The sequence below is a fragment of the Macrotis lagotis genome, chromosome 6 (genome assembly GCF_037893015.1).
Source record: "Macrotis lagotis isolate mMagLag1 chromosome 6, bilby.v1.9.chrom.fasta, whole genome shotgun sequence".
In the NCBI taxonomy this organism is placed as follows: domain Eukaryota; kingdom Metazoa; phylum Chordata; class Mammalia; order Peramelemorphia; family Peramelidae; genus Macrotis; species Macrotis lagotis.
In genome coordinates this window covers 46,357,116-46,373,097 of record NC_133663.1, presented here as the reverse complement: position 1 = coordinate 46,373,097, position 15,982 = coordinate 46,357,116, and the positions used below count along the sequence as shown (strand labels likewise).

The following is a 15,982-nucleotide window of genomic DNA, read 5'->3' as shown; positions in this document are numbered from 1 at the left end:
GTAATGTATTGACTTGGAATCTAATTTATTTCATGCAGTCATGTATTTCACACCCTAGAGAGGATCCAAAAGATTTATGAGCAAAATGTTTAATAGACTTACAGAAATATTTTTCTTTAAGACATATAATCCAAGCAATACACCAATTGGGAGTTTTCTTTAAGCAGAGACTTAATCCTTTAAAAACATTATGTTATATGGGTTAATGATAATCTTTAAAAGATTTTACTTAGCACATAGGTATGCCACATTTCATAAATTTTTAATTGTTTTAGAATCAGAAAAAATATTTGAAATTACATTTGTGATTACAATTTTTTTTAAAAAAACATTGAAAGTTTTTGTTTTATCAGATAACAGCATCAACTATGACCCAGGCACTTTGCTAAGCACTGGTGATACAGCTATGAAAACAAAACTCCTTGAAAAAGTGAACAGAGAACACCAAAGGAAGGTAGGAAGGGAAAAGGGTGAGGGGAAATAATGGAGAAGTCCAGAGGAGAGCAGCTGGCCAGGGCTCTCTCACCTCCAACCTCCAATTGGTAAATTCCTAGGGACAAGAAAATACTGTAGCACTGTGAGAAGCAGTCCAAACATATTTTTACCTATGATGAGCATTCTGGGAGCTTGATTTTAGGTTAGACAGGTATGTGTCCTTCATAGACTCCTTCAGTGACTCATTGATCTGAAAGTGCCTCTGGATGTCAGATGGCAATGAAAACAGACTAAAAACTGGCAGCTTTCACTATGCTGAAAAGAATTCTGGTCCAAAACCAGGAACGCCAAGCCTGTGTTCTGAGGCCAGTCTCACTGGGCAAGGCTTCTGTTATCAGCAGGCTGACCTCTGAGCATACAGGCTCCTTAAGCCAGTGTCTGACTTTTCACTTTTCTTTGCCTTCCTAGCACTTAGCACAGTGAGCCACACAAAGTAAATTCATCATAAACTTTTATCAATGTACTGATTAACTGACCACTTGGTGATGAACTCTTTGGTCAGGGCAACTCAAGACATAAGAATGTGTATTGTCCTCAATCCCTCTCAGTTTAGCAGTGATGGTGCAGAGGGGGGGCAAAACACATTAGAAGTCTCCTGGTTTTTACACTTTTATATATGCTTTAGCTTATCTGTTGGTACTCTAAGTGGGAAATGCTCATCCCCAAACCAGCATATGTTGCTGGAGGAACTTGAGTGCATCACCCTTGACACACACACATCCTCAATAAATAAAACCAGAAGACAGAAAGAAGTTGTAGCTAATAAAAGAGGTTTACATATTTTTTTCTTGGAAAGACAGAAAAATTGTTGCTTCTGCTTTTATTGGGACCCAAAGACAATGTGAAATTCCATTTTATAGAACACTTGATTGTACATTATTCCAGTGTTTATCTTAAAAACATTTGCAAAAAGATCATCATAATTCTGACATTTGAAATGGATGAGGATATCATGTTCCCTGATAAAGATTGCTATTCCTGGAAATCTAGTTGATCCACCCTCACCCTCCTAATCCTCCTCTCTTTCCCAACTAATCCAGTCCATTATGACCCCTTCTCCCTCCAAATTCATTGTCTCTGCCATTTATGTGACTTAGACATGGTTTTGCTGCATTTCTATTATTTAAATTTTCATTTGTTATGTCACTTTCCTATAACTAACTATAAATTTCTTGAGGCCAGGCACTATGTGATATGTTTCTTTGTATCCAGCTACTTTATTGCTATGCACCTGCTGTTAAATATTTACTTCATAAATGAAGGATTAGAGGAGTATTGATGGACTTCAGCTGTGTAATGACACCCACCACTACAGATCTCCTTTCTCCTTGTAAAAGTTTCTGTCCCACTGCCAGAGTGGATTGACTGAGCATTAGGCCATGAAGTTATTTTTCACACTGTCATGGGGTCTACCTATGTAAAAATATGTTTTGGAAAAACTTTCATTTTTACCATAGGCATTTAATTAATTTACCATTTTATTAATTATTTAGATATAGACATAAATGATGTGCCCATCAGACTTTTAAAGGACTCAAAGAATGTTCAAATTAGAATCAGAATCTAGGCAAGCTTGATAAGATGATACTACATGGTCTAAAAAAAAATCGACTATAAGCATCAGTTAGGAGACTTGGCTACGTGTGAAAAAAGTTCTAAGTATTTTAGGGACCAGCAATTTCAAGATGAATCTAGAAGAGAATATGGCATCAAAAAAGCTAATACAGTTAGAGATTATATTAAAAATAGCCATGTGTTCAAAATATGAAAGGCAACATCTCTTATTTTGTTCTAATCAGACCATTTCTGGGTCCAGTGACCAGATTTGGAGCAGGACAACTGGAGATGACCCTGGATGCAGTGGGAGACCTTGGCCTTTTTAAGATAAAATCTTTAACAAACCTCAGTTTTGTCTAAGTAATGCTCATTCAGTGATTAAGGCAAGTAAGAAAGAAATTAGGCAAAGAATGTCCTCTTTTATCTTCAGGGGAGAATCAGACTGACCGGAGTATAAGACTAGAAGGTATTAATACTTCATCAAGGATTTTTAACTATGAGACTTAGCATGTTGGGTATAACATCAGGGGAAGAAGAAAAAGAGATTGATCAATGCATTGATGAGCCAGAGGAGGCTGATACCCTTCTAAAAGCAGGACTTCCAAGGAACAATATACATGGAGGATAATGAAAGGGAAGAAGAGAAGCCCATTCCCAATGTTCATTTCATCATTTATATCTTAGAGTTCAGATATCTCATACAGCAGTCTAGTATCTGAGAATACCTACTACTACCATCATCTGATTTCTAGGAAGTCACCATTCCTAGGCATTCTAGAATAGGTGGATTCTCACAGCAGCTTATTGTAGCATTTTCTGCTTATTAAGGTAATTTTTAAAAGATTTTATTTATTTTGAGTTTTATAATTTTCCCCCCCAATCTTCCTTCCCTCTCCTCCATAGAAGGCAGTCTGTTAGTCTTTACAATGTTTCCTTGGTATACATTGATCTAAGTTGAATGTGATGAGAGAGAAATCCTATCCTATTCGCTTATGTTTTAAAGGAGAGTTCATCTCATTCACATTCAAAGTTATAATTACTAACTCTTTACTGCCCTCCTTGCTATCTTCCCTCTATTTATATTTTTCCTTTTTGGGGTAAAAACATCACTTGTACAAAAATATTCATAGCAGCCCTGTTTGTGGTGGCAAAGAATTGGAAATCAAGTAAATGTCCTTCAATTGGGGAATGGCTTAGCAAACTGTGGTATATGTATGTCATAGAACACTATTGGTCTATTAGAAACCAGGAGGGATAGGAATTCAGGAAAGCCTGGAGAGATTTGCATGAACTAATGTTGAGTGAGATGAGCAGAACCAGAAAAACACTGTATATCCTAACAGCAACATGGGGGTGATGATCAACCTTGATAGACACGCTCATTTCATCAGTGCAACCATCAGGGACAATTTTGAGCTGTCTGCAATGGAAAATACCATCTGTATCCAGATAAAGAACCATGGAGTTTGAACAAATTTCAAGGACTATTTCCATTAATTTAGAAAAAAAACCTGATATCTTATTGTCTGATCTTGTTATCTCTTATACTTTATGTTTCTTCCTTAAGGATATGATTTCTCTCTCATCACACTCAATTTGAATCAATATACAACATGGAAACAATGTAAAGACTGACAAATTGCTTTCTGTGGGGGGTGCAGGGAGTGAAGTAAGATTAGGGGGAAAAGTTGTAAAACTCAAAATAAATAAAATCTTTAATTAAAAAAAGAATATATCTTTTCCCTTTACCCATATTCCCCAGTATTTTGCTATGTCAGTCCCCCTCCCCTTTCTTTCTCCTTTCCCTTTTCCCCTTCTTCCCTCCCTTCCTTCTGTTAGTTCCCCCTTTTCTTCCCCGTCCCTGTCTCCTCCCTCCCCTTTTCCCCTTTTAATACGTGAAAGGTGAGATAAGTTTCTTAACTTAACTGAGTGTTTGTATAAGTTAACTTTAAGCCATATCTGATGAGAGGAAGATTCAGGTGGTTTTCAGCTTCTCTCTTCTTCCCCTCTATTACAATAAGTCTTTTGTACCTCTTAATGTAATGAGATTTGCCCCATTCAGTCTCCTCCCTTTTCCCTGTCTCCTTACTGTCCCTCTCTTTAAGGAGGTGTTGTTTTTAAATCATTCTCTCTGAGTCACCTAAAAGTCATGAGTGTCCATCACTTCTGGCTAAGTATATTCTCTCTAATAGAGTTACAATTCTCAAGAGTTATGAGAACCTTTCTCCCAAGTGAGTTTATAGCCAGTTTTACCTTATTGGATAGCAGTTTTTTTTCCTTTACCCCCTCCCCCTTTTAACCTTTTCATGTGTCTCTTGAGCCTGCTGTTTGATATCCAAATTTTCTGAACTTTTCATCAGGACTTTTCATCAGGAAATGTTGGAAATCTCCCATTTCATTAAATGTCCATCTTTTCCCCTGAAAGAGAAGTCTCAACTTTGCTGGGTAGTAGATTCTTGGCTGCATTCCAAGCTCCCTTGCTCTTCAGAATATCTCATTCCAGACCCTTGAATCCCTTAATGTTGATGCAGTCAGGTCAGGTGTAATCCTTATTGTGGCTCCTTGGTATCTAAATTGTTTCTTTCTGGCTGCTTGCAGGATTTTCTCTTTTATCTGATAGCTCTGGAATTTGGCCACAAAATTCTTTTGTATTTTCATTTTAGAATCTCTTTCCAGAGGGGATCAATGTATTCTTTCAATAACAATTTTGCCCTCTGGTTCCATGATATCAGGGCAGTTTTCCATCACTAAATCCTGTAATATTAAGTCCAGGCTTTTTTTCTCTTCAGTGTTTGAGTATTAATTCTCAGGTTGTCCCTTCTCTGTTGGTTCTCAAGGGAGGTGGTTTTGCTGTTGAAGTATTTGCATTTTCTTCTATTTTTTTCGATTTTTTGGTTTTGTTTAACAGGCTCTTGCTGTCTCATGAAGTCATTAGTTTCCACAGACTCCATTTTTTTTTTTAGAGAAGAATTTTCTTCATTTCCCTTTTGCAACTCCTTTTCCAGTTGGTCAGTTCTTTTTTTGAAAGAGTTTTCCATTTGACCATTTGAGGTTTTGAGAGAATTTTCTTTTTGCATTTGTCCAATTGTATTTTCCAATGATTTGTTTTCTTGTTACAAGGTGTTAATTGTCTCTCCCAAATCTTCCAATTGATTTTTTTTGTTTTGTTTTTTTAGGTTTTTGCAAGGCAAATGGGGTTAAGTGGCTTGCCCAAGGCCACACAGCTAGGTAATTATTAAGTGTCTGAGACTGAATTTGAACCCAGGTATTCCTGACTCCAGGGCCAGTGCTTTATCCACTGCGCCACCTAGCCGCCCCTCAATTGATTTTTAAACTCCTTCCTAATTTCTTCAAGGAAGTCTTTCTGGGCTGGAGACCAGATCACATTCTCCTCAGAGGTTCTAGGTCTCTCTGAGTTAGGGTCTTTTCCTTCTAGGAATTTTTCTCTGGACCCCCATCTCTGCTGGTCTTTCTTCATTTTACTAAGACCTTATGATGGCAAGGGGCAGGTTCACAGAGGTTTGATGTTGAGATCCCTAGAGGCTTTGCTCACTGGGTTTAGTAACTCCAAGTGGGCTGGCCAGAAGGCTGTGTTGGTTGCTTTCTCTGTAGTGTCTGTGACCTTAATTTGAGGGCCCTCTCTCTTAACTTGAAGTGGGTGGATAAAGTTGTTGGGTATTTTTATCCTTGATCAATGCTGGATTTTGTCCTAGGGCAAGGTAATTACTCTCCCTATTCACAGCTGAGAGAGGTCTTCTGCTCACAAGCCTGGGGCAAAGGTGGGCTGCAATTGTGTTTGTTCTGGCAAGAGGCCTCATCTAATATGAAGCACTGGAACTCTCTCCAGCATTGCCAGGGAGCTCCAGACCTTCAGTGACACATCCAATTACTCTGCTCCCTAGTTGGAAGATCAGGCTTGCATGCTCTAGTCCACCCCGCTGATCAAGCTAGTGGAGCTCTCAGACTCTCACCCACCCCATCTCCACTCAGTCTGGTTGCACTTTCAAGGTCTCAGGATCTTTCCTGCCCTACTGATCAGGCTAGTTGAGCTCTCAGGCTGTGACCCTGTCCTATGCTCCCAGCAAAGTCAGCCCTCTGCACCCAGCTCACCCACGATCCCAGAGGACAAACCTTGAGTTAGATCTTCTTCTCCTAGTTTCTCTTTCTGGGTTTTGTGGATCAGATTTCTGTTAAGAGGTTTGTTTCATATTATTTATGAGGGAAGATCAGGAGATTAACTCTGTGCCTGTCTTCTCTGCCACCTCTTGGCCGAAGGTCCTCTTAAGGTCATTTTTAAAGATCCCCTTTCTGTTAAAATTTTTTTGCAAAATAGAACTCAGTACAATTCAAGTCATTTCAAGTTTGTTTTGTCAATAACTAGTCCATTTAATAAGAACTAGCTCAAAATTTATAGCTCTAATAAGAATACTAAATTCCAGGAAAGTATGTCTATTTTTCCATATTGCCTGATCATCCTATACTTATATAAACCAGATACTTGATTTAGACACTGCCAACAATAGGCTGAAGGGAGAATCTAAAAGAAGTTATGAGAATCTGATCAATAGAATGAACCCTACTGGTTGTGGATTTGATATTTATCAATTTGGGTTTTGGGGGGGGGGTTGGCAATGAAATGGGGTTAAGGGACTTAGTCAGGGTCACATAACTAGTAAGAATCAAGTGTCTGAGGCTGGATTTGAACTCAAGTTCTCCTGGCTTAAAAACCATTGCTCTGTCCACTGTCCCACCTAGTTGCCCCTAACAATGTAGTTATTTAAGTTAAGGTTTAAGAGTACTTTTTAAATTGGCATTAACTCTACAATCTATTATCATTTAACTTACAACATTCATGTACTTCATTCTCCCTCAAAGTTTTAACCCCCAGAAAGGGAAGGAATTTCAGTTTATTACTAATAGTTGCCTTGTGAGGCAAGTTAGCAAATTGTTATGTCAAGATTTTCAGAAAATTCAAATAATTAAGAAATCATAAAATTCTAATGCAGTTTTTAATAATTTCATATTAGAATATGCTCAAGGTCTTTGTATACCATTAGAAACATTTATCCACCCTAATTATACACTCTTAAGCTGCTCATTCTCCCCTTAGAAGGATAAGTGGCTGCTAAGGATCTAGTCCTACACATGAATACATAGGTAACAACCTCCTTTATAAGTAGAGGTACCTTTTTTGCCTAAGTTTAATGACTATACAAATGTATTTATTTAAAAGATGACAACATATAGAAAAACACTCAAATCCTCTTCAGACTTGTAATTAGTTTGCATTTCAAAGCATGATTTGTATATGTATTAATTTCACTTAAATGATAAATCTAAATAAAACCATTGTCTTTTTGAAACAACATAATATAAACCATAGTCACTCTCCTCTAAGTTGATTGAGCTAAAATTCTTCAATATGGAACAGAAAATGTTTAAATCAGCCTCATTATATGTAACAAAATGATATCCTGTTTTCACAGATTCTAATATCATTGTCTAATTATTCCCATACCATTGTGAGATATTTGAAGGACCTTATTTTTTATAGTAATACAGAACCATCTGCAGGGGACAAGCCCAAGTCCTAGTCCTAATCTACTTGGTTGTTTGGGATATGAAAAGAACTTTAATTTCAGGTTGAATAACTTGGATTGTATAAATTTAATACCTAGTAGGTACATTCCAGCCTTAAACCATGAAATAAATCTTCAGTGTTGTGTTCTTATCTTCTATTGATTATCCACCATGATTACAGAAATTTTCCATAAAAGGAAAAGATATATATATAGCTAGTATGGGGAAAAAATACTTCCCTAACACAATGTTGATTCCAGGCAAGAGTTATATAGGCAATCAATGGTAGTGACAAAATGTCATAGCCAGATTTTGAATAAGTCAGGTAGAAAAATTTTCCATTCAAGAGGAAATGTCATTCTGGGGAAATTGAGTTAGAAGAGTCCTACCTCAGTCTATGACAAAATTGACTCTAGCAGCTTTTTCATAAAACAGAACTAGAGTCCCCAGCTGTCCTCTATAAAGCCTCTGGAATTTTAGTTGATTGGCTCAATAGCATTTCTTGATCATACCTGGACTCTGACACAGAATGACATCAACTGTAGTATCATAAGATTCCACCTTAAATAGCAGGTTTCACTAAGTATTCTTAGGGTCAGACATAAATTGCTTTCACATGATTATAATAAATCAGCTCACAGGTAAATTAAGTGCCTATCTTTCTAAAAGTCATATAGCATCTCCAAGGAAGCTTTTTACTGGAAGATACTAAGGACCTCTCTAAGTTTGGTCTTAAAAATAATAATTAAATTAAATATACTTTAAATTTAAGGGTTTGTCCTAATGAAGGACAAATATTAATCTCTAGAATTTGACCTTAAGAGTGAGCAACACAAAGTTAGATTAACAAACATGCTTATTGATATTTCTCTAAGTTTGCTGATAATACAGGTAATGGGGAGACCTGGCTAGAAAACCACAATGCCAAATGGAGTCTTCAAGTGGGCTTTTCATACAGTTTTGACTGTCAGAAGGCCAGATTTGAAAAGCTACCTCTGGCTTGTATAATCAAAGAAGGGAGCAGCCCCCAACTAAGAAAGGGTGGAGGCAACAGGATGGAGTGGAGGAGCTGTATATCAGACATTCCATTAGAAGGAGTGCCTTTTCAGTTATTCTAAAGATTTCCACAAAAGCAATGTGAATCTTCCCCTTCCAGGATGTCAGCACACTCACACACACACACACACACACACACACACACACACACACACATATAAAAATGCACAATGGAACACCTGGCATTCCACATAGATAGACAAAAGTACAAAAAAAGTTATACCCAGGAGGTCTCCTTTTAGAGAGTTCTGTCAGAGTGGCCACAAATGATCCATAATTACAAACCCAGCCCTATTCCTTTTTTAGGGGGCTCTGTTGGAAAGGACCCCAAATTGCCCAAGAGTCTCTTTTTTTTAACTTTGTTTTGAAGTTTTCCTTTTAACTTAAAAAAATTTTTATAGCATTTTAAATCAATACAAGTGAAAAAAATTTTTTAAAGCTTTTCCATATTCAGAGCAGAGCATAAGAGAAGATTCAATATGAAACAATGCATTTCCATTTCCCAAAAATTAATATAATAACTCCTATACTTTGTCTCAAAACTATCCTATTTTTTTCCATGCTTCCTTCTAGGTTCTCTTTTGTTCTCTGCTGTACATTTTTTTTCTCCCTCCCTCTCCCATTCCCCCAAGAAACTTTTTTTTTAAAACAAACCCTTAAGTTGCCAAGAACACAACTAAAAGAGATAGTTCAGGAAGTTTGAGAGACTCACCCAATCCTTTGAGTCAAAACTGGACTAGAAAATAAGGGATCCCTACTAGTATCAGATTTCTTTTTCTTTTTTTTAGGTTTTTTTGAGGTTTTTTTTTTTTGCAAATGGAGTTAAGTGGCTTGTCCAAGGCCACACAGCTAGGTAATTATTAAGTTATTAAGTATCTGAGGTCGGATTTGAACTCAGGTACTCCTGACTCCAGGGCTGGTGCTCTGTCCACTCCACCACCTAGCTGCCCCTAGTATCAGATTTCCAAGGTTGAAAACAGCGGGCAGGCGTCTTCAAATTCCACTTCCTGACACCAGTTATGTCAACCTGAAATAAAGAAGACTACCAAAGAAACAAAAATTGGGATCTTTATTAGAAACAAGGGAATTGGGGTGGCTAGGTGGCGCAGTGGATAGAGCACGGGCCCTGGAGTCAGGAGGACCTGGGTTCAAATCCGGTCTCAGACACTTAATAATTACCTAGCTGTGTGGCCTTGGGCAAGCCACTTAACCCCATTTGCCTTACAAAAACCTAAAAAAAAAAAAAGGAACAAGGGAATTGCAATTGGGGATTACCACATAGCATTAGGGCATCAGAGTAACTAAGAGAGACAGAGATGGACAGAGCTAAATACATTTTAATCAGAAGTCCTCTCTTGGGGATACAAAGACTTAAGATGTTTGCATAACAAAAGTCCATAGAGAAGACCTGGAAGCCTGGTGGGAGGGTGACAACTGGTTGAAACTTCTGACTCAATCTCCTGTTGAAACAGTGGAGGAAATCAGTTTGAACCTGCTCCAATCACTGGGTCAGTTGGGATCTAAGTCTGGTAGCCCTTCTGACATCTGCATTCATCATTTATCATTATTTTTTAAACTGGTTAGTTCTCTTTTAAATGAGTTCAATTGCCCTCAGTCAATCCATAGCTCTGGGGTTAGGCAAAGCTAGTTGCATTCAACAATTAGTTGACAAGAAAATTTTAGAGTTGATTGCTGTCTCCAAAAATTAAAAGGGCATTATGTGGGAGAGGATTCTAGCAAGATGGCTGAGCAGGTCAGAAAACTTTTGGCTCTCCATATTTCCTCCACAAAAAAACAAAAAAGAACATCAACTCAAGAGCAGCAGAAATAAATATTGGGTAAAGTTATACATCTGAGAAGACTCCTCCCTCTTCCACCCCACCCCACCAGAGGTTTGTTCTGAATGAAGTGCAAGTAACGCCAGACTGACTGTAGAATCAACCAACAAGTCCTGGGAGCAGCTGGGTTGAAAGGCAGTCTTAGAAATTTTCATTTTGTAGTCAAAGTAGGGATCTAATGACTGATTAAGAGAAGACTGAAGGACCTTCAACTGTTGAGGGATGCCAAGCTCAGCTATGCTGACCAGAAGTATCCCAGGCTTCTTCAGGGAGAAGAAACTAAGCCCTAGAGTCAAGAATACTTGAGTTCAAATCCAGCCTTAGACATTTAATAATTGTTACCTAGCTGTGTGACCTTGGACAAGTCACTTAACCCTATTGCCTTGCAAAAACCAAAATTAACCCACACCTGAAGTAGCAAGGAACAGGGACCCTGCTAGCTGTGGCCACAAATAGTCAGCTATAGTTCGCAGCCATTGGCAGACTACAGGAAGCAAGATCATTTGTGGGACAGTGTGGCTAGGGACCTGTTAACCATAATTTCCTTAGCCTAAAAATGAAATAACAAAGTTAGTTTTATGAATGAAGTTTAATTCTCTAGGATCTTAGCAAAACCCATGGGCGGATGGCATCCTTGCAAATGCCAACATTGATACAAAATTGGGGGGGCATTTTATAGAAATGAACAAAGAATCATAAAACTTTGGGCAGCCAACCAATGAGATTTCATATAGATGACATGGTTTTACAATATGATTCTCTCAAATCTTACAATATTTGCTTAAAATTTCTATTAAAAAGAATTCCACTTATACTAAAGAGTAAATGTTTACAAATAACAATAGGTTTTTTTCTTCTCTTCCAAGATGTCTGTTATCTTGAGTTTTGTTGATCAAGTAAGGAATTTATTAGTGCTAACATTGAGGTGACATGATAAAAATATTGACACAGGTGAAGTCAACATTGTAGGAGTTAGGCCTTACATAGCAGACCGACATTTTATAACTATTAGTTAAAGGTTAAGAGACTAACTTCTGATCAAAAATGTATAGATCAATAAATATTAAAAATCTTAAAATATCAGATTAGACAGACTGTAACCTTGACAAATGAATGGAGTGGAGTGGTGAGCCCAAGTTTGGGTCCTGAGACCCACCTTAGAAAGTAACTATAAGAGGGTCCTGAGACCTGGGACTACAATTTGATTACACTAATAGCTGCTAGAAACAAAATAAAACAAAAAAAGGAAATAAGTAAAAATGAGTAAGCAAAGGAGAAAAAAGTCCAACTATAGATAGTTACTATGGGAGATAGAGATCTGGGGTCAGAGCTAAAATAAAAAGCTTCTTCAATGAAAAATAACAAACGTCCTCGGCACAAAAAGAGTTCTTGGAAAAACTTTGTTTTTATTTTTTCAATTTACATTTTTATTTATTTATACATTACTAAAATAGTCTTGTAAGAGTAAACATAATCCCCCTCCCCCCACAAAAATAAAAATATTAATGAGAAATAAAGTAAAAGAAAAAAAAGTGCTTCAGTCTATATTATATCTGATTATCCTCTCCCATGAACCAACCTCTCTTCTATCCCCTACATCCCCCTTCTCCCCCATCCCCTTTCTCTCTTTTTTTCTTCTAGATATCTATACCATATTGAGTATGTATGTTGTTTCTTCTCTGAGCCATTTCCAATGAGAATGAAGGCTCCCTCATTCCCCCTCACCTTCCCCTTCCATACCATTGCAAAAGCTATGTCTTAACTCTTACATGAAATATCTTAGCCTCCTCTCCTTTTCCTTTCCCTTTCTCTCAGTACATTTCCTTTTCACCATTGACTCCATTTTTATGATATAGTATACCTTTAAATCCTACTCCCTCCTGTGCATTGTCTATATATGCTCCTTCTAACTGCTCTAATAAATGAGGTTCATATGAGTATTATCAGTATCATCTTCCCATGCAGAAATACATGCAGTTCATCATCATTAAATCCCTCATAATTTACCCTTCTTGTCCTCCCTCTCTGTGCTTCACCTGAGTCCTGTACTTGAAGGTCAAACTTTCTGTTCAGCTTTGGTCGTTTCAACAGGAACATTTGAAATTCCTCTGTTTCACTGAAAGTCCATCTTTTCCCCTGGAAGAGGATGTTCAGTTTTGCTGGGTAGTTGTTTCTTGGTTGTATTTCAAGTTTTTTTGCTTCCAGAATATCTTATTCCAAGTCCTATGAGTCTTTAATGTTGGCGCTGCTAAGTCCTGTGTAATCTTGACTGCAGCTACATGATGCATGAATTGTTTCCTTCTGTAGTATTTTTTCTTTGACTTGGGAGTTCTGGAACTTGGCTATAATATTCCTGGGTGTTGCTTTTTGGGGATCTCTTTTAGGAGATCGATAGATTCTCTCAATTTTTATTTTGCCCTCTGCTTCTTGGATATCAGGACAATTTTTCTGTAGAAATTCTTTAAACATGAAGTCAAGCTTGAGACTGCAGCCTCGGGAGGCGGCAGAGCAGCGCTGCCCGCTCCGGTCCACATGCCACCTCGCAGCTCCGGCATGCTCCAGCCTGCACCAAGCCCAGCTTGCTGACTGTGCCCGCCTGGCCAGTCCTTCAAGGCAAAGCACATCCTATTCTGTGGGGTATACTTTCCAATCTGGGCCATCGATTTTAAGTGAAACCAATAAGAAAAAATCTAAAGATCAGAGATCCGGCAAAATGGATTTGGGGAAAACAACCGGTGAATTAGGAGTCACAACTCTTCAAAACCAGCAGCTGTATGCTGCCATGGCTGACACCTTTCTGGAGCATATGCGTTGTTTGAACATTGATTCAGAACCCATCGTTGCCCGAAACACTGGTATCATCTGCACCATTGGCCCAGCCTCGAGGTCTGTGGAGAAATTAAAAGAGATGATTGAAGCTGGAATGAATGTGGCTCATCTGAACTCCCATGGAACTCATGAATATCATGCAGAAACTATCAAAAATGTGCGAGCAGCTACAGAAAGCTATGCTTCTGATCCTGTCCACTACTGGCCTATTGCTATAGCTTTGGATACTAAAGGACCAGAAATCCGGACTGGACTCATCAAGGGGAGTGGCACAGCTGAAGTGGAGCTAAAGAAGGGCCACACTCTCAAAATCACCTTGGATAATGTCTATATGGGGAAATGTGATGAAAATATCTTGTGGCTAGACTACAAAAACATTTGCAAGGTGGTGGATGTTGGCAGCAAAGTCTTTGTGGATGATGGGCTCATTTCTCTTCTTGTGAAAGAGAAAGGTCAAGATTTATCTCATCACTGAGGTGGAAAATGGTGGCATGCTGGGCAGCAAGAAGGGTGTGAATCTTCCTGGGGCAGCTGTAGATTTGCCTGCTGTCTCTGAGAAGGATATCCAAGATCTAAAATTTGGACTGGAGCAAGATGTGGATATAGTATTTGAATCTTTCATCCGAAAGGCAGAGGATGTTCATGCAGTTCGAAAGGTCCTGGGAGAAAAAGGAAAACATATCAAGATCATCAGCAAGATTGAAAACCATGAAGGAGTCTGAAGATTTGATGAAATCCTGGAAGCCAGTGATGGCAATCATGGTTGCTCTAGGGGACCTAGGTATTGAGATCCCTGCAGAAAAAGTCTTTGTTGCTCAGAAGATGATGATTGGAAGGTGTAATCGAGTTGGCAAACGTGTTATTTGTGCCACTCAGATGCTTGAGAGCATGATTAAGAAGCCACGCCCCACACGAGCTGAAGGCAGTGATGTAGCCAATGCTGTCTTAGATGGAGCTGGTTGTATCATGCTGTTTGGAGAGACTGCCAAAGGAGACTATTCAGTAGAAGCTGTGAGGATGCAACACATGATTGCCCGAGAGGCAGAGGCCGTCATCTTTCACTCGCAGTTGTTTGAGGAGCTTCACCTCCTGACCCCTTTAACCAAGGATCCCACTGAAGCTGCTGCTGTGGGTGCCATAGAGGCTTCCTTCAAGTGTTGCAGTGGAGCCATTATCCTTCTCACCAAATCTGGAAGGTCTGCTTTTCAGGTAGCCAGGTACCGTCCTCGAGCTCCCATCATTGCTGTTACTCGCAGTTTTCAGGCTGCACACCAGTGTCACCTGTACCTTGGCGTCTTTCCTGTGTTGTGCAGGGATCCTGTTCAAGAGGTATGGGCTGAAGATGTGGACCTCAGAGTTAATTTTGCCATGAAAGTCGGCAAAGCCCATGTCTTTTTCAAGAAAGATGATGTGGTCATTGTACTGAACGGTTGGCATCCAGGTCCAGGTTTCACCAACACTATGCGTGTGCTGCCAGTTCCATGAAAAAGCATTTGAGCATCTTGTGTGGGTAACTTCAGCAGCCTCACTCCTTGTCTCTGCCCACATCCATTAGATCTGCAGCTTTTAATGTTGTCAATTTCTAGTTATTAGAGGCTTTAGACTACACTCTCGAAAAAAAAAAAATTAAAGCCTCTTAAAGAAATTTATATTAGACCTATCTTCCTCCTTCCCCACCTAGAAACATGCGAATCAGTTTATCACACCTCTGGTGGTGTGTAAAGGTAGAGCAACTGTGGCTTAGCTTGGGATAATCATCTTTGACATAGGGAATTAAAGTAAAATGTATCAGTGTTTTAAATTAATCTAGACATCCTTCATGCACACACTTAGGCACTAGCCACAGTCCCTCTAAATGCAAGTCCTCAGTGTGTATGGTCTAGTACATCTTTCCTGACTAGAGGAACCACCCTCCCTTTCTCCCCCTCCATCATGTAAATGAAAGTGTCGTTTCACACACTTAAAGTTAAAAGTCAAATTAAAATAGAAGCTGAACCAGCTGCTAAAATTCAATATATTTTAGAGAATAATGTGATATTTAGTAATGGTGTTCTCTGATAAGGCACTCCTACCTTGGGGGGAGGAAGAAGCTTCCAGTCATAAGCCACTTTTTTCCCTTCAGTTGGAGGAGGGAGCCTAGGATGGAAAGGAAATTCTTCCTGGAATAGTTCCTGATGGCTTAGACAGCAGGCCTTGCTACACTCCTTGCCCACTTACCAATCCCCAGCCTCTCACATTGTGAGTGTTCCTGTTCACCCAATATTTCTCTTCTTTTTTTCAATCTGGAACAAACTACACTCCTATTGTGCTGTATTTGGCTGTAGAATCCATTATTGTCAATAAACACAAGCTGAAGCAAAAAAAAATGAAGTCAAGTCTATTTTCCTGATCATGACTTTCAGGTAGTCCAATAATTTTTAAATTGTCTCTTATGGATCTGTTTTCCAGGTCAGTTGTTTTTTTTAATGAGATATTTCACATTTTCATCTAGTTTTTCATTCTTTGATATTGTTTAATTATCATGATATTGTTTTATTGATAATTATGATTCCTTGCAAAGTCATCAGCTTCCTTTAGCTCCATTCTACATTTGAAGGAATTGTTTTCCTCAGAGAGCTTTCTTGTCT

General features: G+C 38.7%; 1 pseudogene; it reads left to right on the top strand.

Moving 5' to 3' along the window:
• Nucleotides 1-12,663: 12,663 nt before the first annotated feature.
• Nucleotides 12,664-15,745, top strand: LOC141490801 (pyruvate kinase PKM pseudogene; annotated as a pseudogene).
• The last annotated feature ends 237 nt before the right edge of the window (nucleotides 15,746-15,982 follow it).